This window comes from Lycorma delicatula, chromosome 1, assembly GCF_047948215.1.
Source record: "Lycorma delicatula isolate Av1 chromosome 1, ASM4794821v1, whole genome shotgun sequence".
NCBI lineage: Eukaryota > Metazoa > Arthropoda > Insecta > Hemiptera > Fulgoridae > Lycorma > Lycorma delicatula.
The window spans coordinates 249601063-249622506 of NC_134455.1; the positions used below are offsets into that span (position 1 = coordinate 249601063).

General features: G+C 30.8%; 1 pseudogene; it reads right to left on the reverse strand.

The window, feature by feature from the left end:
- The window catches only part of LOC142317799 (Ig-like and fibronectin type-III domain-containing protein 2), a 107295-nt pseudogene that overhangs the window by 62788 nt on the left and 23063 nt on the right, over positions 1-21444 (reverse strand).

Below are 21444 nucleotides of genomic sequence, written 5' to 3' on the forward strand. Positions count from 1 at the left end.
ATTGTCCAAGTTTCACTTCCATATAAAGCGACACTCCAAACATACACTTTCAAAAATCTTTTCCTGACATTTAAATTAATTTTTGATGTAAACAACTTATATTTCTTACTGAAGGCTCGTTTAGCTTGTGCTATTCGGCATTTTATATCGCTCCTGCTTCGTCCATCTTTAGTAATTCTACTTCCCAAATAACAAAATTCTTCTACCTCCATAATCTTTTCTCCTCCTATTTTCACATTCAGCGGTCCATCTTTGTTATTTCTACTACATTTCATTACTTTTGTTTTGTTCTTGTTTATTTTCATGCGATAGTTCTTGCGTAGGACTTCATCTATGCCGTTCATTGTTTCTTCTAAATCCTTTTTACTCTCGGCTAGAATTACTATATCATCAGCAAATCGTAGCATCTTTATCTTTTCACCTTGTACTGTTACTCCGAATCTAAATTGTTCTTTAACATCATTAACTGCTAGTTCCATGTAAAGATTAAAAAGTAACGGAGATAGGGAACATCCTTGTCGGACTCCCTTTCTTATTAGGGCTTCTTTCTTATGTTCTTCAATTGTTATTGTTGCTGTTTGGTTCCTGTACATGTTAGCAATTGTTCTTCTATCTCTGTATTTGAACCCTAATTTTTTTAAAATGCTGAACATTTTATTCCAGTCTACGTTATCGAAAGCCTTTTCTAGGTCTATAAACGCCAAGTACGTTGGTTTGTTTTTCTTTAATCTTCCTTCTACTATTAATCTGAGGCCTAAAATTGCTTCCCTTGTCCCTATACTTTTCCTGAAACCAAATTGGTCTTCTCCTAACACTTCTTCCACTCTCCTCTCAATCCTTCTGTATAAAATTCTAGTTAAGATTTTTGATGCATGACTAGTTAAACTAATTGTTCTGTATTCTTCACATTTATCTGCCCCTGCTTTCTTTGGTATCATAACTATAACACTTTTTTTGAAGTCTGATGGAAATTCCCCATTTTCATAAATATTACACACCAGTTTGTATAATCTATCAATCGCTTCCTCACCTGCACTGCGCAGTAATTCTACAGGTATTCCGTCTATTCCAGGAGCCTTTCTGCCATTTAAATCTTTTAATGCTCTCTTAAATTCAGATCTCAGTATTGTTTCTCCCATTTCATCCTCCTCAGCTTCCTCTTCTTCCTCTATAACACCATTTTCTAATTCATTTCCTCCGTATAACTCTTCAATATATTCCACCCATCTATCGACTTTACCTTTCGTATTATATATTGGTGTACCATCTTTGTTTAACGCATTATTAGATTTTAATTTATGTACCCCAAAATTTTCCTTAACTTTCCTGTATGCTCCGTCTATTTTACCAATGTTCATTTCTCTTTCCACTTCTGAACACTTTTCTTTAATCCACTCTTCTTTCAACAGTTTGCACTTCCTGTTTATAGCATTTCTTAATTTCCGATAGTTCCTTTTACTTTCTTCATCACTAGCATTCTTATATTTTCTACGTTCATCCATCAGCTGCAATATATCGTCTGAAACCCAAGGTTTTCTACCGGTTCTCTTTATTCCGCCTAAGTTTGCTTCTGCTGATTTAAGAATTTCCTTTTTAACATTCTCCCATTCTTCTTCTACATTTTCTACCTTATCTTTTTTACTCAGACCTCTTGCGATGTCCTCCTCAAAAATCTTCTTTACCTCCTCTTCCTCAAGCTTCTCTAAATTCCACCGATTCATCTGACACCTTTTCTTCAGGTTTTTAAACCCCAATCTACATTTCATTATCACCAAATTATGGTCGCTATCAATGTCTGCTCCAGGGTAAGTTTTGCAGTCAACGAGTTGATTTCTAAATCTTTGCTTAACCATGATATAATCTATCTGATACCTTCCAGTATCGCCTGGCTTTTTCCAAGTGTATATTCTTCTATTATGATTTTTAAATTGGGTGTTGGCAATTACTAAATTATACTTTGTGCAAAATTCTATAAGTCGGTCCCCTCTTTCATTCCTTTTGCCCAGCCCGTATTCACCCACTATATTTCCTTCCTTGCCTTTTCCAATGCTTGCATTCCAATCTCCAACTATTATTAAATTTTCATCTCCTTTTACGTGTTTAATTGCTTCATCAATCTCTTCGTATACACACTCTATCTCATCATCATCATGGGCGCTTGTAGGCATATAGACGTTAACAATCGTTGTCGGTTTAGGTTTTGATTTTATCCTTATTACAATGATTCTATCGCTATGCGTTTTGAAATACTCCACTCTCCTCCCTATCTTCTTGTTCATCACGAAACCTACTCCTGCCTGCCCATTATTTGACGCTGAGTTAATTACTCTAAAATCACCTGACCAAAAGTCGCCTTCCTCTTCCCACCGAACCTCACTAATTCCTACTATATCCACATTTGTCCTACCCATTTCCCTTTTTAAATTTTCTAGCCTACCAACCTTTTTCAAGCTTCTAACATTCCACGCTCCGACTCGTAGAATGTTATTTTTTAATTTTCTGGTGACCCCTTCCTTAGTAGTCCCCACCCGGAGATCCGAACGGGGGACTATTTTACCTCCGGAATATTTTACCAAGGAAGGCGCCTCCATTATTGCTATGTGAAAATGCAGAGAGCCACATTTTCTTGGAAGAAAAGCAGCTGTAGTTTTCCATTGCTTTCAGCTGCGCAGTACTCAGAGGACTGAGTGATGTTGATACGGCCATTTAAGTCGTCCTGACTCACGCCCCTAACAACTACTGAAAGAGCTGCTGCCCTCTTTCAGGAATCATTCCTTAGTCTGGCTCTCAAACAGATACCTCTCCGATATGGTTGCACCTTCGGTCCAGCTACTCTGTATCCCTGAGCACTCAAGCCCCCTCACCAACGGCAAGGTCTCATGATTCATAGAGGAGGATGATGTTAATAATAAAATAAAATTAAATTGACAAAATATGTCATGAAGAAACCATCGGAATATAGTAATGTAAAAGAATAATAAAAAATTAAATGCTAATTTCTTTGAAAGTAAATTTAAGTGTTTTGATTCCAGAAAAAAAATTAATACCACCACACTCATAAACTCACTTATAATAAATTCAGAAATTTTTTAAATGGATGTTTGTGATCTTGAAAGTGAATGGATTTATTTTTTTAATAATTAATAAAGTAATAAAAAATATTATTTTATGAATAACAGACTAATGTATTCATTGCTGAAAACATTTCTGATATAATATCTTGAATGATTAATTGAAAAATTTTTTCATTGTTAGTGTTATTTAATAGCAAAAGGTGTTCTAGTTTGTATTGTTCTAGTTTCAAAATTGTTAACTAGTACGAGGGACGATCAGAAAGTAAGTTACACTTACTGTATGAAACAAACACATATTTATAAAACAATTTTTTTTTTTGAACAAAAAACTACATATTTTTATCTATTTTTCAACATGATCACAAACATCAAACACTTTTCATACCCTGAAACAAGTTTTTCAATTCCATTCTCATAAAAATTTTATCCAATTTCCTTCAACCATTTAAGGACCACTTCCTTAACTTCATCATCATTAGTGAAACGCTCCCCTCCCAGGTCTCGCTTAAGAAGACCAAACAGGTGGTAGGTCAAGGCTGTAAGGCGGATGAGACCACACTTACCACTTGAATTTTTACAGTAAATCCTTTGTCACATGAGGCTGAATGAGGAGTATCGTTGTCATGAAGAAAAATGATCCCATCACTCAATCTTCGGGTCTTCGATCTTTAATGGCTTTAAGCAATTTTTCTAAAGTCTCACAGTAACATTCGGTATTGATTGTTGCTCCAACAGGCATAAATTCACTGTAAACAACTCCCACTAGTAAACACTGTGAACAACTACACTAGGAGTGTAATGAAACACCCAGTTATCATCCCCTATGATGAGTTGTTTCAAAAAATGTGGACCAGTCCTGGAATATTGTTGAAGAAAAGAAAGAGCAGATGCAAAAAGTTGATGTTTGTGGTTGTTGGTCAACAGATGTGGCACCCATCGTGCACACATCTTACGGTAATCAAACTGATCGTGAATAATCACAAACACATCCATAAGTGATGTTAAGTTCAATTACAATCTCTAATTTTAATAAGCCGGTTACTCAAGATCATTTCATTCTCGCGTTCCGCGTTATCCTTGAGTTTGCAGTTGAAGGACGCATAACAGCAGTTCGTCACTCACATTTGTTCTTCCGTTTCTAAATGTTTGGCACCATTTTATAATCATCAGGCGTGACATTGCATTCTTACCGTATACCTTAACAATTTGGCGATGAATTTCACAACCGTAATTTTTTGCTCACAAAAATCGGACTACTGAACGCACTTCTATGCTGGACGAAACGTCTAGAGGCCACGCCATATTGAAAACGATACTATACACTTACTGAAAGTCGTACAGAATTGCTGCTCGGGAAACGTGAAGATAACGCAACCAGTGCTTCCACCACAAGACATTATATATATATCTTTCAGTTCAAGAACACGGCCAGGGTGTAACTTACTTTTTCATCCATTTCTCGTAATAGATTAAGCATCCACATAACAGAGTTAATGTTTAAAAATGCGTTTTACAATACTTTGACCAAAAATCAATTTTTTACTGTAATTTCTGTCTGGTGATCATTTTCATATATTGTGTCGCAAGAGCATCGACTGGTAAGCTATTTTATGATTTGCACTATACAACAAACGAAAACCACTTTTCTGTATTAGCCATTGCCTGGAAATAAATATAAACATAATATGTTTATATTTGTCGTTCCTAATATATTTATAATTCTATATATATTTATTTTGAAAGCGCGTCGAACGCCTGGGCTGTTGTGTGGGGGTGCCAATTGAACATGAAAGTAAAGTTCCTGTAATGTTTAAACAAGATGCTGCACCCCCACACTTTAGCCCAGACTTTCGATGCGCTATCAATGAAAGATTTCCTAATCATTGAATTTGTCCTGTGCTTTGGCCTCCGAGAAGCCCAGATTTGACACCCCTAAACTTTTTTCTATGGATATACGTTAAAAACATTGTTTACAGTGAAAAATTAGGGATGAACAACAAACATTTAAGACGATGGATCACTGCTGCTATTACCACAGTTACACCTGTGATGATCCAGCGGACCTGGGCATCAGTCGCTTATCGGCTGGATGCTTATAGAGTGACCAATGGAGCTCATATTGAAACATTCTAAGGTATGTAAACAAACTCTTTGAGTTGGTGAATTTAAAAAGAAAATATACTAATTTGATTATCTCTAGTAGTTTGAGATATGCTTTTTTGAAATTTCTGCAATGTTTTTTGATGACTCTGTACTTCAAGAATGTAAAGCTCAACAAGAATGTAAAGCTTATGTGAGTTTGTTTTTTAACAGTATTAATAAACTGATAATCAATAAAATCATTATTACAGTTCTGTACTCCTTTTTTTTCTGTTTAGCCTCCGGAACCACCATAAGGTAATACTTCAGAGGATGAATGAGGATGATATATATGAATGTAAATGAAGTGTAGTCTTAGGTCGACCATTCCTGAGATGTGTGGTTAATTGAAAACCAACCACCGAAAAACACCGGTATCCACGATCTAGTATTCAAATCCGTATAAAAGTAAGCTTTAACAGTTCTGCATTCCATGATCATTCTGAAAAGATACTTTAAAAAAACTCATTGTGAAAAGATTAATGAAGATAGTTTGTTGAAAAATGTAAAATTCAGATTTCTTGTTAGTAAAGTTCAATCATAGAATATAATGAATGATCACATTATCTTGAAAATGACAACAAGATTACTTTTCTTTTGTTTTCATTGACATTAATTTGTTTACATTCATGAAAAAACGTAATTGGACCCTCAGATATTTAATTTAATAAATTTATGACAACTATAAAAGTAAATTCAAATTATTACACCATAATTGTACATATTGTTAGTCATCTAGTACATTTATAAATAACGTATTTTAATTAAGAAATTCTTTATTTTTAGAAGTACAGTACAACTCCGCCATTAACCTTTAACATTAACATTAATTAACCGCCATTAACATTAATTAGGATAATAACCTGTCCCCCAAAAAATATCTGAATATATAAAAAATAAAATATGATGAAGAAATATAAGCCACTATACCACTGTATTCAATATCGGTGTAAAATCCGTCATAAATCCTTTTAAATTGTCAACAATACGCTTCTAATATAACATCTGTCAATTAGTCACGACCAACTTTAAAGCCTTGGAATCCTCAAAAACATGATTCAATAAAAAACTAAACCATGATTCTAAAACAGTAATAGGAAAAATTCTTATGTTATACTGCACATGACTCATTTCCTGTAACAGCGATAAGACCATCAATGTGCTGCCTGTATAAGGTATCTGAATGTTATTACGTATTACGATTTATTCCGAGCTGCTTTTACTGTGTTTGTCAGTATCGTTAAGTTTTATTACGTTGGTTAATTTATTAGATTTTGCAATGTTTGTTTTCGTTCGTATTTGCCTAACAAGTCGTCTAAACGAAAAAAGTATTCTGTAAAGGAAAAATTAGAAATTATTGATAAGGTTAAGGCAGGCCGTTCGAAGGTCAGTTTATCCCGGGAATTCGGTGTGCCTGAAGGCACTATACGTAGTTGAGTGAAAGAAGAAATTAAATTGCATTCTTTTATTGATTCGGTAGATGAAACAGTCCGATTTGATCGCAAAAAGGATACACTCGGTGATGTTAATGTTGTAGATGAGTGTATGTACCTATGGTTTTTGCGAAAACGGAGTGAAGGAGGGCCGCTATCAGGGCCAATACTTCAAACTCGCATAAATTTTTATGAACAAATTAACAATGGAGAAGAATTTAGTGCTTCTAGCGGTTGGTTATTGCGATGGAAAATCCGTCATGACATAGGCCAAGTAAATATCGAAGGAGAATCTCGTTCAGCAGATGCGACGGCATCCGAACGTTTTTCACAAACAATATTACAATCAGTTATAGAAGAGAATAACTTCAGTGACGAACAGTTGTATAATTGTGATAAAACCGCTTTGTATTATAAAATATTGCCAACAAAAACGTTAGATGCGAAGCGGGCACCAAATAAGTCTGGTGTGAAAATGAACAAAGAAAGGGTAACTTTTCTTTTGTGTGCCAGTAAGTCAGGAAACCATAAATTGAAGCCGTTAATCATCGGAAAGTACGCCAGCCTATGTTGCTTCAAACACGTTAATATGAATTCATTACCGGTTATTTTTGAAAATAGTAAAAAGAAAGACGTGTAATATTTTTTTGACGTGGTTTAACGACGAAATTGTGCCTTATGTTAAAAATTATTTACAATTTTGAAAATTGGAATAAAATGTTTTATTACTTCTTGACAATTGCCCTGCTCATCCGCCTACTGACTTGCTGAAATCTAAAGATGGGAACATAATCGCAATGTTTTTACCTAAGAACACCACATCTTTGTTCCAATCATTAGACCGAGAAGTTATTCGGGCATTTAAAGTCTACTATCGACAAGAGCTACTGGCTGTTATCGTTAACTCAGAATTAAAATAGAATTTCTTAAAACTCATTAAAAAGTGTTGCGTACAGCGCTGGAACAGCATGGATTAACGTAAATTCTATTACAATTAATAATTGTTGGTCGGTATTGTCACAGAGTAATACAGAAGATATTGAAACAGGAAACGTTCATATTTTTACTGACGAACACTCATTGAAATTGTCAAATTCAACCAGGCGAGAATTGTCTGTAAGTAATCTCAATAAGTGGGTTCAATAAGACACTCAAACATCCCTTGCCCATTACATGACCGACGAAGAAATTGTAAACTCCGTTCTACAACCTAACGATAATTTGCCGGAGAAGGAAGGGGGAAGATGTTGCAGAAGTCGCTGTTACGGAGAGGTCTACACCCTCAATAAAAGACATTCTGGAAAATATAATTAGTGTAATAGTATGAATGGAGCGACAAAGTGATAGTGATGATCGTCATTTATTGAATTTACAAAGTGTAAAGTCATATATTATAAAGAAGAAACATACAACAGCGAAAGAAAAAAAAACTTCTTATTTAAAAAAATAATTTACATTCGAAGAAAAAATATCTTATCTTCCACACTTAACTTGTTTCTATGTAAGTATAGATTGCACAAAAGAAATTGAATTAGCTTTTTCTATTAAGCCATTATTACTTGATTTTTGGCTATTTTTTATATTGATCCCCTTTGTGATTTAAAATTTACTCTCAAAATAATGCGGTTATCCTAAACACGGGTGTCACGTAAGTCCCCCCATAACCATGTTATAGCGGGGTTACACTGTTCTATTATTTTGCATTTTAATTTTTAAATTCAATTGCAAATGTTTAGAACATGTATGACTCAGTAATATAGAAGTATAACATTTATGAAATCTTGCCTGTAATTTTTACTGACAGTTCACTCAAAACTCTGCAGTATTACATCTTCTTTTTCTTTGTTTAGTTATAACTTACTTAACATTTTTAAAGTTATACTTAATATATTTTTGCCTAATAATTGACAAAAATATTTTAAGTATTAAAAATTGGAGAGAAAATAACAATTGTAATTCATTTGCTATTTCCTCACTAGTATACTTTTTCTTAATGCTTTTCTATTTGTGGTGGTAAAACTTCATGGTACAATTCCTAGTTGAGAATTAGTGTGATTAAGATTCATAGGCACAATAGCTGACTGTACTTGGTTAAATTTTTGTAAAGTTTTAAAGTTTGCAACCCAGTTTCTCTTACACCCAGTGTGAGATACAAGTGTCCACAGTATTACAATAGAAAAATCTTTAAAGTAATCTGAAATGACCAAATAGACTCATGAGAAATCAATTATTAATAAAATCTGCATCTGGCCACTATTGAAAGAAACCACATGTGTTTAATTTAAAAGGAAATCACAGAAATTGGATAAAAAGAATTTACAATAAAAACTGTATATATATGATGAATATTTCTCGGTTGGAAATTATAATAAAAACAGGAAACAAAATATTCAGATCACTAATAAATCACTATGCAGATGATGAAAATAAAATACAAATATTCAGATAAAATACTTAGATCACAAATATTATACTTTCATAAATCTTCAGGTAAACCAACCATTATAAATTTTTTTTATAATGGTTGATATTATTACAATTATACAATTATTACATCAAATAAAAAAAACACAAACTAATGATACGTTTCACTATAAATGTGAAGTTTATCAAGTGCAGCTACAAAACATAATCTACATATTTATATGATCCACACTATTGGACTGGTCAGTACTGCCTTACATCCCTCACTAATGCTATTATTACCTAACCCAGAAATTTGATAGCAATTAATAGCAAATCATACAACTAAATAGCCTTTCCTTTATAAATCAATATATAATCTTACATAGTAATCATTTACTACTTTATTTAAATTAGATTATACTAAAATATAATATATATATACTAGCACACAATCCACTAAAACTGTGTTAATATCAGCCCTATTGTTAATAGAATCTTTACATTTGATAAGAATTATTTTAAGAACCAGTCTCCTAGTATTACTTATCTCATAATCCAAAATGTTTACTTCTCATAATTGAAACCGAGTTTATTTTCTTTTTCGTGTTTGGATAATGCTGTAACTTTATTTTTCTGGTACTTATGCACCTCCAAATGTTTTTTTAGATATTGCACGGTTTGCCCTGTATAGTTTGTCCCTGGCAGTCGTTACACTGATTATGTTATGTTAGACTGGTGATATGTTATGATTTGGATTATGTTTTTAAAGTGGTGATTTCAATTTTGAGTTTAAGATGGTTAAATTTGTTAAGTTTTTAAATGCCAGTTTGAAATCTTGTTTCAAAACATTTTTATTCTTTTCTGAGAAATTCTGGGCATAAGTTATATAGTGCTTATTACTGATTTTAACACTCACTGAATTTCCCACAATGTTGCTGTTGTTGTTATCCTTAGAATTACATACTTTATAAATGCTATCGTGGTAAACACTGTTAACTAATTTAGTGAGATAATTATTTTTTAATAAAAAATTTCTTACTTTAATTATTTTCCTTCCGTCTATGGGGTTGTAAACGATAGAGATCTCTTCGCTAAAGTTTTTACCACAGCTGTTTTATATGACATTAGCTGGCCTGATAAATAGTTTAAACATCTACCCAAAGAAGGCCTTTTAACAAACCAACTAGTGCATATTTTCCCATTCTGATGGTATACAATCATATCAAGAAATTTTTATCAAGCTCCACTTCTCTTGTGAGTTTAATATCCTTATGAGATTTGTTAAATTTGTTCAGTATTTAATCGATTTGGTTCTCCGGTAAACATAATAAAACATCATCTACATATATTTTATATAAAGTCACCTATCCTTCAATTTGGGATTTGCAAAATTCCATCACTGAATTTACAAACATGCAGAAATAGACAATCCCATGGCTAACCCATGACATTGTTCATAAAATTTATCTTCAAATTATAAGTGTAATAGTGTTAGTATAAATTATAGTGTTATTTTTATACAATTTAATTCCCAATGAACCAAGAACATAATAAATGAACAGTGATTTCTGACATTATTGACAGCTATAATTCTTTAATATTAAAAGAGTAAGTTATCAGAATTATTACAAGAAATGACAAATATGAAATGGGAGAGGTTGGGGCTTTCAGAAATTGAAAGAAGAGAGGAGTGCGTAGAGATGGAAAACAGGATATAATTTTGTTACAATAAAGAAGGTAGTATAAAACCAGCTTGTTTTTTGATTAATAGTAACTTTAAAGTAAGCTTTCAAAAGCTATTTGCATTTGATTTCAAGAATATTATGTATCCCTAGACGAAGAAACAGAGGAAGGGAGAAGAAATTTTTCAGATATATACATCAATTAATGAAGCACAGAAAGAGGTTGTCAAATTTTTAGTATTGTTTACTATTAGCTAGTAATGAGGATAAGAGCAAATATATAATGATATTAGTTGACTGGAATGCAAAAGTGGGTAATTGAAAAACGGGTGAGAAGTGGTGGGTACATTTGAATTAGGAAAGAGAATCATAAGAAGTGTTTGGATGAGAGGTTTTGTGGAAGCTAATTAGAACACTTTCTTTAAAAAAAGATGTAGAATAGAAATGGACTTGAATCACTTTCAGTAAAACCAAGAATGAATAGATTTTATTTTTCAAACTGTAAAAGCTTTATAGTGATTATAAGTTGGGAAAATAGAATTAACACCAGAAGTGACCATAGAACATTTAAAGCTGAAAAATAGAAAAAATAAATTACATACAAGAAGGGAGGAGAGAAATAAAAAGGCTGAAAAAGATTGTAGTGATAAGAAGGGAAGAAATTGGAGTTCATGGAAATTAAAAAATACTATGAAGAAAGAGTGGTCATATAAGACAGATATGGAAAAGACTGGTGGAAGTATTGACGGGAGATGCAATCTAAAGATATGGCAAAGTTTACAAGTTTGCAAAGTTTGAGTAGAAAGATTATTACAGCTATGAGAGAAAAGAGTGACATGCTTAAGAGAGATGGAACAAAGTGATTTCTGATTTGTTCAAATTTTGGAAAATTATATATATCCTACCAGAATTTACATTTTGAGAAATAATTATTATTAGAAAAAAATTTTATATGTGAAGTAGCAGTAAAAAGTTTAAGCCAAGAAAAACATGAGAACTAGGTAATATTGTAAATGAGCAATTGAAAATGGGAGGAAAAATCTGATGAATGAGTTGTGTCATCTTTTCAATGCCTGCCTATATGATGAAACAAAAAGTATCGTTGAACTTTAAAATAATTTTATTTACAACAAATTGTAAAAAATATTTTTTTTTTGTCTTCAGTCATTTGACTGGTTTGATGCAGCTCTCCAAGATTCCCTATCTAGTGCTAGTAGAAAAAAAAAAAAAAGACTAAGGAATGATTCCTGAAAGAGGGCAGCAGCTCTTTCAGTAGTTGTTAGGGGCGTGAGTCAGAATGACTTAAACGGCCATATCAACATCACTCAGTCCTCTGAGTACTGCGCAGCTGAAAGCAATAGAAAACTACAGCTGCTTTTTTCCAAGAAAATGTGGCTCTCTGCATTTTCATATAAAAAATATATAAGGGAATGGAATAAAATCAAGAAGATTGAGTGATTAATTTGACAGCATTTTTCTGATAGATCAGGTAGGATTCAAAAGAAGTTTCTCTACAAAAGATACTGTTTAAGCAATTTTAGATTTGATAACAAAGCACACAAGAATAGCAGTTCCCTTCTTTTCAGTGACTTTGAGAAAATATTTGAGAGTATCTAACCAGAATAGCATAACATTAAAATAACTTGAACAGCTCTATAATAAGCATAACTCTAGTTATACTGAATAAAGCTAAGGAATATTATGGTCAGCAGAACATATTGATTTATTTGTGTTTAATTATAAGTTTATGAGAAAGAGTTTAAGAACGAGTAATAAATCAAAGGTAGTTCAAATAAGAAGAGACCTAAGATAGGAAGATATCCCTTCAGCAAATTATTGAGATGTGTTCCACAGTTAGCTTTAAAAATGATCTATTACATAGATGAAGTGTAAATATAAATAGAGGACACTTAAAGTAGGATGAAAATTTGTGAGTAATATAGTTTTCGTACGGAAATCTATCAGAAAGAAGAGATTATAGAAATAGTTAGGGATTTAAGGAAAGAAGTGAAGAAGTTGACACGAAAATAATGATGGATTGTGATTAACAGTACAATTTGATGAGAGAGACAGAATAGTGAAATTTTTGTATTTGGATAAGAAGTTTCTAAGGAAGATGGAAAAATGAAGAAACTAAGTCTGTGAATAGGAGAATAGATTTAAACTGCAGAGCTTATAAAGTTAAACTGGGAAATAATTCACATCAAATGCATGTGAAAAGGGAAGATCATGTAAATTAGATGTGTGGCCTGCCTTGACCTAAACACGTTACCTCTTGTGTGAAACACAGCCAATGATGCAACAGAATCTATCTAATGAGGTTTTGAAGAATAGTGAAAAGTGTGAAGGTAAGTATGTTGAGGATTAGAAGAATGGAAAGAAAACAAATAAGCACACATGAGAGAAAACAGATAGGGCAAATTTAAAAAGAATGGTTGTGGGGAAGAAATGAAGGTGGGACTGCCATATTTTATATTTAAGACCAAGAATAAGTGGCATCAGGAGATGAGGAAAGTGTTTGAAGATGTGAAATGGAAAAAAGTAGCTATAGATCAGACATAATATCTGTAAATCAGAATGTTGCAGTAATATTCAATATAAGTGTGTATGCAATTCAAATATTTAGAAGGGTTTCCACATCAACTGAGTTTAATGTACACTGGTTATGATTTTATACAGCGTTTTATATGAAAATAAAAAAAAATGTTGGTAAACACAACCTAATAAAATGATAAGTAAATAAATAAAAACCATCATCACAACTTACATTACAAAAACTCATATTTATATAAATTATTAAAAATAATTAATATATAAATCAGAAAATTTTTTAGAATTTTATTTCAAATTATTGTTTGCAAGTCATACATAACAAATACCTATGAGTGTTGTATTTGTAAATTATTTTTTTAATAATCAGATCTTAATGAAAAGGCAATCATACTAACAGTCTTAATACAAGAACTTATAAGAAATAAATGCTATACCATTGCTGGAATCCTTTCTATAGACTATGAATTCAAATATTTATTATAAAATTCAAATATTAATTATAATATTTGATATTTTAATTATAATATTTTTAATTATTATTAATACAATATTATATTTTTTATTCAAATATTATTTTATTTTTATTATGGTATCTGTTACAAAAGCTGACTAGTACTAATAAAAATTAATGATTAATAATAATAATATTAATGTAGCACTATTTATTACATAACAGAATCTTTTAATACTGACGTTCCATGTGTAACACCTTTATCTATGCAACAGGTGTTTATATCTGGCAAAGTAGGTGATTCTGATGTTGGCTTAGTTTTTATCTGGCCAGGTATAAGAGTCAAAGCCCTAATTGGAAATGAAGGCAAGCTTGAACCATGAATATTCATTGCAGTCACTGTAATTGCATACATTGTAAATGGTGTCAAGTCATTAATTAATACTGACTGTTCTCCATTGGTAACCTGAAAAAAGATGAAATTATGAGAAAATTTATGAATAAATATTGAAAAATAGTTTAATTTTCAAAAAAATTTAACATTGTTAATGAAAGACTCACAAATTAATAATGAATATAAGCTCTTTAGCTTAATGTTTTTCTTACTGTATTAGAACTGTTTTTAATTATCTAACACTCTAGGATACCTCTTGTTAAAAATAAAGCAAAATAATTATTTAAAAAAAAAAAAAATCAATTGTGTTGGACTGTTTTATACACAATCTAAGGATGCTTTGTACTAAGGATTGCAAGGCCTAAGAGGGCCTTGAGCAATTGTGATTAAGAAATATGTTTTATCATTTATTGTATGATGAGAAAATTCTTCAAGAAGAGAGCATACAATAGTTCTTTCTAAAAATTGAACATTTTTATTTCTTAAAAAGATATTTAATGTTTAAGAGAATTTAAAAAAATAAAATTGTTTCTAATAATTAAATTATTCACTTAATAGCTAATCACAGCAATAAAATATCTAGAAAGAAACTGCAAGTTTGTTAATGAGATCTGAAAATTGTACATCCAATAATATGCTAAAACTGTAAATTAAGATTAAGTAAAACTCTAATTTATCAATTTTTTTAATGACAAAATAAATACAATTTATTGTAAACAGATTGCTGAAACAGATCACTGAAGATGGCTCCAAAAGTAACTGAAAGCAGTTGGAACAAGAGTCTTTTAAAGGGTTATTTTAAATAAATTTAGTTGGTCTGTCATTAAAAAAAGAGTTAAAAGTTTAACATGTTTCATGTCAACTATGATGGACAAAATAATCTTTTTTATTATTCTTAAAAAAATTGCTTTTATTTATTATTGATAAAGGAACTGTACATTTCAAACTTCACTCTTTAAAAAATACTTCTGTGTTAGATTTTTATGGTATTAAAAATCCTTATATTAAAACTGATTATTCTTAAATTCAAGAATCGTAACCACACTTTTCATCACTAACATGTAGCACACTGATTCCAGCAGTGGTTTTGTAGTGCATCTGTAACAGATTTTGATTAAAGCTCTGATGCAAAAAAATGTAAGTATTTGTATTGTCAGAGAACTATATTTAGTGAGAAGCAACTCATTTGTTTTCACCAGCTAAGAGCAATACAGCTAATCCAGTAAATATAGTACTGAAAAAATTAAATACTCTTTTTGTTTTTATAGTGCAGTAAAAAACACACCACAGTGATTCACAAAAAATAGCTTGAGTATTATATTTACACATCTACGATTTGAAAGAGTGCACAATGTCATTTTTTTATGGTCAATTCCTACATACACAAGTTTTCACTTACAAATGATAAATGAAATTGCGAAAAGTGAGAAGTGCCAAAACCAAGCCAAGAATTGAATATAAAATTTTAAACTTAATATGTAAGTAAACATTTTTGTAATTCAAATAAATATTTATATTCTTAAATAAATTAGTAAAATAAATATAATCTACCTTAACTTGAACACTATGAGGTGTAATCACAGACTGGCTTGAATTTGTGTCAGAAATATGAGGATTGACTGTTGAAGGATCGAAAGACATAAGCATTGTGACATTGACAATGTAGTCTGAAACAGTTGGTGCATTACTGAAAGGTGGAGACCATGAGATATTCATAGATTTATCAGACTTAGGTTCGACATACACATCCACAGGAGCACTGGGAAGAATTTCTGTAAACATGTAAAATTGCAGTAACTGTTATTATGTCTATATAATTAAAAAACCTTAATTCTTTAAAGAATAATTGCTTTACAGTTTTTTTATGCCTTTTATTAACCTTGCTCTTCATGTTTCTTATGTTGGAGACAGGGTGGTCAAAACTTTGCCATTAATTTTTAAATTACTTCCGATTCAAGCAGTTTCAAAATTGGCATTCACTTTCAGTGTGGATGACAATGCAATGTGGTGCAAAGGTTTTTAAGAATAAATTATTTTCAATAATTTTATTGATATTGATATTATTATTTGGATGAAAGACAAACAAATAACAAAATTTAATGATTGGATCACAATGATAGAAGTTAAAACCATTCTCATACATTTGGACACTATCCCAACCAAATTAAACAATTCAATACACTGGAATGGCCGGCCAATTGTCATGCAATAAAATTTTGGAAATGTTCAGAATTATAACTGGATTAATGTACATAAAATCAATTGTTAGATATAAATGTAATTATTAATTATTTCTATGTTATCAATAAGAGTGTCCCACAATTTATCATTCATGAAATTATAAGTGAATATTCTAAAGAAAATTATTTTCATCAAGTCATATGTAGTTTTCATTAACATAGATGAATTTTATAAATAAAGTAATGTAATATTTTGTTTTAATTAAATTTAAATGACATTCTTTTTCTCTTTTTAATGCATATATTATGTATATGTTTCAAATAAAAATCTGATTGAAAAAACTAAAAAAAAATTATAATTAAAATGTTTCCCCATTTTTAAAAGAATTTAATAACTGACTCACAATTACTAAATTTACCAATGAATAGATAAATTAATTAGCTTAAAATAATTTATTATGGTAAAGGTTTTTTTTTTAATAAATAAAAATTACATATAAGATCAGTATCACTGAACTCAATGATCCAAATGCAATTTAAAAATCTTTATATCTATTCATTTAAATAGAAAATAGTAAGGTCTGTAATTGGAGTTATAAATCTCTGTTTTAAGATAAAAAGTAAACTATTTTGGTTGTTTGGACCTTGCTTAATTATTTTCAAAGCATAATTAACAAGAATCTATTCTTTTTTTCCTGAAAAATGTATTTTTACTTTTTTTTACCTATTCACTATGTCTTACAAAATTGTCTCTTTTTTCCATTAAGAATTATGCAGCAAAATTTATATGTGGTAGATAAAAATTTTTACTGATAAGTGAACTGTTATTTTTACAATGCTCATGAATTTCAGTTAATATTGATATAGAAATATTGAAGTAATGTCAGATGAAATGTAATGAAACATCATAAATTGAGATTTTTATGAAAACAAATCTGTTATTTCATGGTGAAAATGAAAATTAACAGGGAAAGTATGTATATCACCAGAGATATTCCATACACAACTTATATAAACAAATTTTATAAAAACTGGTCATTGCTGTTAAAATATTGCACATAATAAAAAGCACAGTGTGTGCTTAGCGTAGCTGTCATTGACTGACAGGTCAAAACTTACACGTATCATGTGTACGTGACCAAACTTACACGTATCATCTTGTATACAAGATGATACGTGTACATTCTGGTATTTGGTAAAGCTTGTTGCTAGAAGAATTGATTTGAACCACATGACAGACAAGAACTGAAGATCATTCTTAGGGATCCAAAAGTAGCATGAAGTGAAAAACCTAAAGATGGAAAATCAAGATATTAAATACAAAAAAAAATTATAGTTGATGGTCAAATAATCAAAAAAACAAGAAATGTTTTATATTTCTATTCGCATTAATTGCATTTTGAGAATTTGCACAAAAGACAATCATTTAGATACTGAGGAACTAATATGTATAAAAGATAAATAAAAATAATTATGTAAATAGGTGAAAAAAGTTATGATTACATAAGATTAATAATAATAAGCTAAGATAAGGCTGTAATTTGGAAAATTTTTTTAACAACCATTTATCTAAATAGAAAGTTAAGACATTTATAATAGAAAAAAATTGGTCATATCTCAAACTCAGACCTGGTTATTTGTTTCTGGAAGGATTTTTGCAATCAAATTTTGGCATGATCAGGTGAGAAACAACTTAGTGCTTTCTTCAGAACTCGTTAAATTATTGCAACTTCTAAAAATCAGTTTAGATTCTTAAATGAAATTAGAAAGAGAATGATAACAAGTTTTAATATATAATCCTGCCTCTATCATTCTGCAAACTCTGTTTTTGTAATTAATTTTATGTAAAAATCATAATAGCTTCATTTTTTGATCAAATAAAGTTCAAAATTATCATAAAAACTGAATGAATGAGTACTTTCTTCAAAGCTAACTACAATACAAGTAATATAGAACTTACCAATTCCTTCAACAATACATGCAAGTGTTTGTTCTGTATAAGCTGAACACGAAAAATGGGTTTTTATATTGTCAGTTATCATTGTGTATTCGCCACGACAAGCATCTTGACATACATCTGGAACACCTTCATCTATACAGCATGGTACATGATTACGCATATCTATAACAAGAAAATTCTTAGGATAACATTGACTCTTATTATACAAAACTTCAATTGACTTCAATTTTATACAAAAGCTACTTTAAGGTTTTACTACATCAAATTTTTCATTTACTTCCCCTAATTTGTTAAGTGGTGCACTAATTATATTTTGCGCTTGTAATGCATACTCAACGAATCAAAATACCAGTCGAAACTACTAAACTCAAGACAGTTTTTACAGTAGAAATTGTGATTTCTGCAATATATGGAAAGTAATTTTATTTCCTTTAATTGCTTTTATCATTTTATTATACAGTCGTTAGATAATGACAGCGATTTTTATTTTTTATTTTATGTCTGTCTGAATTTGATAAACTCAAAAATTACAAGTACAAAAAGAAACATTTCATGCAGCCAAATAAAATGTTCTTGCTAGCAGAAAGAGAACTTTCTTGGAAAATTTATTTCTTACATATTATGTTCTCAGTAGTATGCTGAGAATAGCAAGCTATTTTTATCTTGAGTGTGTAACATATATATTATTTATGGAGTAAGTTAAGTCGGAGTGAAGTGGTAAATAAAACAATATGAGATCCTCGGTGCAAACTGAACTAAAAACCATTTAAACTTATTGTTAATCTGTTTCTTGGAATTTTATCATAACTTTCTGATTTTTCTGAATGTATTAAGTATTTAAAACTTAAGTTAATTTTAGTACTTTTGGTGAAAAATAAATAGTTAAGCATTGTAGTTAGGAAAGAAAATTGTCGTTACGAAAAGTGTCAGTTACATATTTTTCACTAGGAACACAGAGATTTGATTATTTTCATCTATCAATTAATGTCAACCTTTTTACAACAAAATCTTTGCAATAAATGCCATTTACACTTAGAATCTTTCTACAGTTAACTTAAGAACACACAAATCCACCCACCCACATGCACATGCATGCACCACACACACACACAAACACACACACAAACACACACACACACACACACAAACACACACACACACACACACACACACACACACACACACACACACACACACATGCAGGATCTGTAAATAAAGTAATGAGACTGGTTCAGAAAAACTTTTTATTTACAATCCAATTAAACATGGACTATACACCTTCGAAATAGTTCCCTTGGGAAGCCATGCAACGGTTTTCCACTCTTCATAGCAATGTTGAAACTCAGAAACTGAAATATCCTTCAGATGGTCAGTTACATTTTTTAATGTTTTCTACTGTCCCAAAATGGTGTCCTTTGAGGTGTTTTTTAAGTCAGGATCAGGAAAAAGCCACAGGGACTCAAGTCAGGTGAATAAGGTGGTTGAGGAACTACAGGAATGTTTTTCCTAACCAAAACCTGATTAATTAAGAAAGAGTGCAGTGTGACAAGGTGCATTGTCATGATGCAGCATCCAGTTGTCTTTTGACATTTTTACACTCCCTATCGGAATTTGTTACATTTTATATAGTTTCCTTTTTTTTATTATTTTAGCTTTTATATTTTAAAGACTCCGTCTGTGTTATCAGTTTTGAGTTGTATTTCACTTTTTTAATTTTTGTTTTTAACTTTGTTTCAAATGTTTATTGTATAATTTATATTAGTTTTAAACTTTATTTAATTCTGTTATTTTAGTTTTTAACCTAGTTTTAAGTTTTATGTTAGATCTTTTGTGGTTTTCAGTTTTCTTTTTAATACTTTTGTTATCCAAGAATGGGCCCTTTACACCCATCTTGGACTTTATTAAATTCTATTCACTTTTGGTTTTATTTTAGATTTTATCTGTGTTACTAGTTATAAATTTTATTCATCTTCTAGATTAGCTTTATTTTCTTTTACATTTTTATTAAAAAAAAAAATCTGGGCGATGATAATACACAGGCGTTTTTCACCCCCCCAAAAGAAAAAAAAAAGTTCTCTTTGATGGCTGCTCTCATGTGGGCAACTCTTTTCCACAGTCTTTCAAGATTTTCTCAGTAAACATATTGATTCAGAGTCTGTCTTGTAGACAAAAACTCCAAAGTCTCTGATTCGCTCATAATTGTTATCACTTTTTAACATTAATGGTCTTCTATTGTGTGGATCATTTGCAACTGATTCCTGGACATCTGAAAATGTTTTAAACTACCTAAAAATTGGGCTTGTGACAGAGCATTATCTCCATTTACTATGTAACAGATAACATGTTGGAGGCTATCTAATCTACTTAAAACAACTCTTCATGTGTTCTTTGAATTATGTGAAACAGGTGATTTTGTGAAAACCCTTCTTTATTCTCAAGTACCTCCTTACTACACTTGGCAGAACAATAAATTTGTTTGCCATAAACGGGGAGAAGATGTAGAAGGTTGGCAAGGAATCAAAACGGACCCAGTTTTTGGAAGAGTGTATACTATTCACCCTGATAATGTAGAATGTTATCATCTTCGTCTTCTTCTTCATCACGTTAAAGGACAAACATCAAACAAACACTTAAGAACTAAATAATATTGAGTATCCAATATTTAAAGCTGCATGCAAGGCACATGGCTTATTAGAAGTGACCAACAATGGGACTTTACTTTAGCAGAAGCTGCACTATGCCGTTCACCTTACAAAATGCAAGAACTTTTTTGTGTAATGTTGATATTTTCTCATTTATCAGATGCATTAGTGCATATAAGTGTTTGGAATAAGTACAAAGACAATCTTTCAGAGGATATTAAGCACCAGAACTTAAGACAGCATATGGAAAATAATGTAACAGAAGATGAAATATATAACAGATATTTAATATTACTTGAAGATTTTATTTTAAATTTAGGTGATCAAAGTTTAACAGAATATGGCTTAGCAGTACCATTAAGACTTGGTGGAATTTTGACAAACAGGGAATATTTGAAGGAAACCAATTATGATATCATGGCTTCAAATGAGTTTGTGTCGGATAACAAACCATCTTTGACAGATGAACAACGTTCTGTCTGCAATCAAGTTATATACAGTATTGAATCAAATTCAGGAGGTGTATTCTT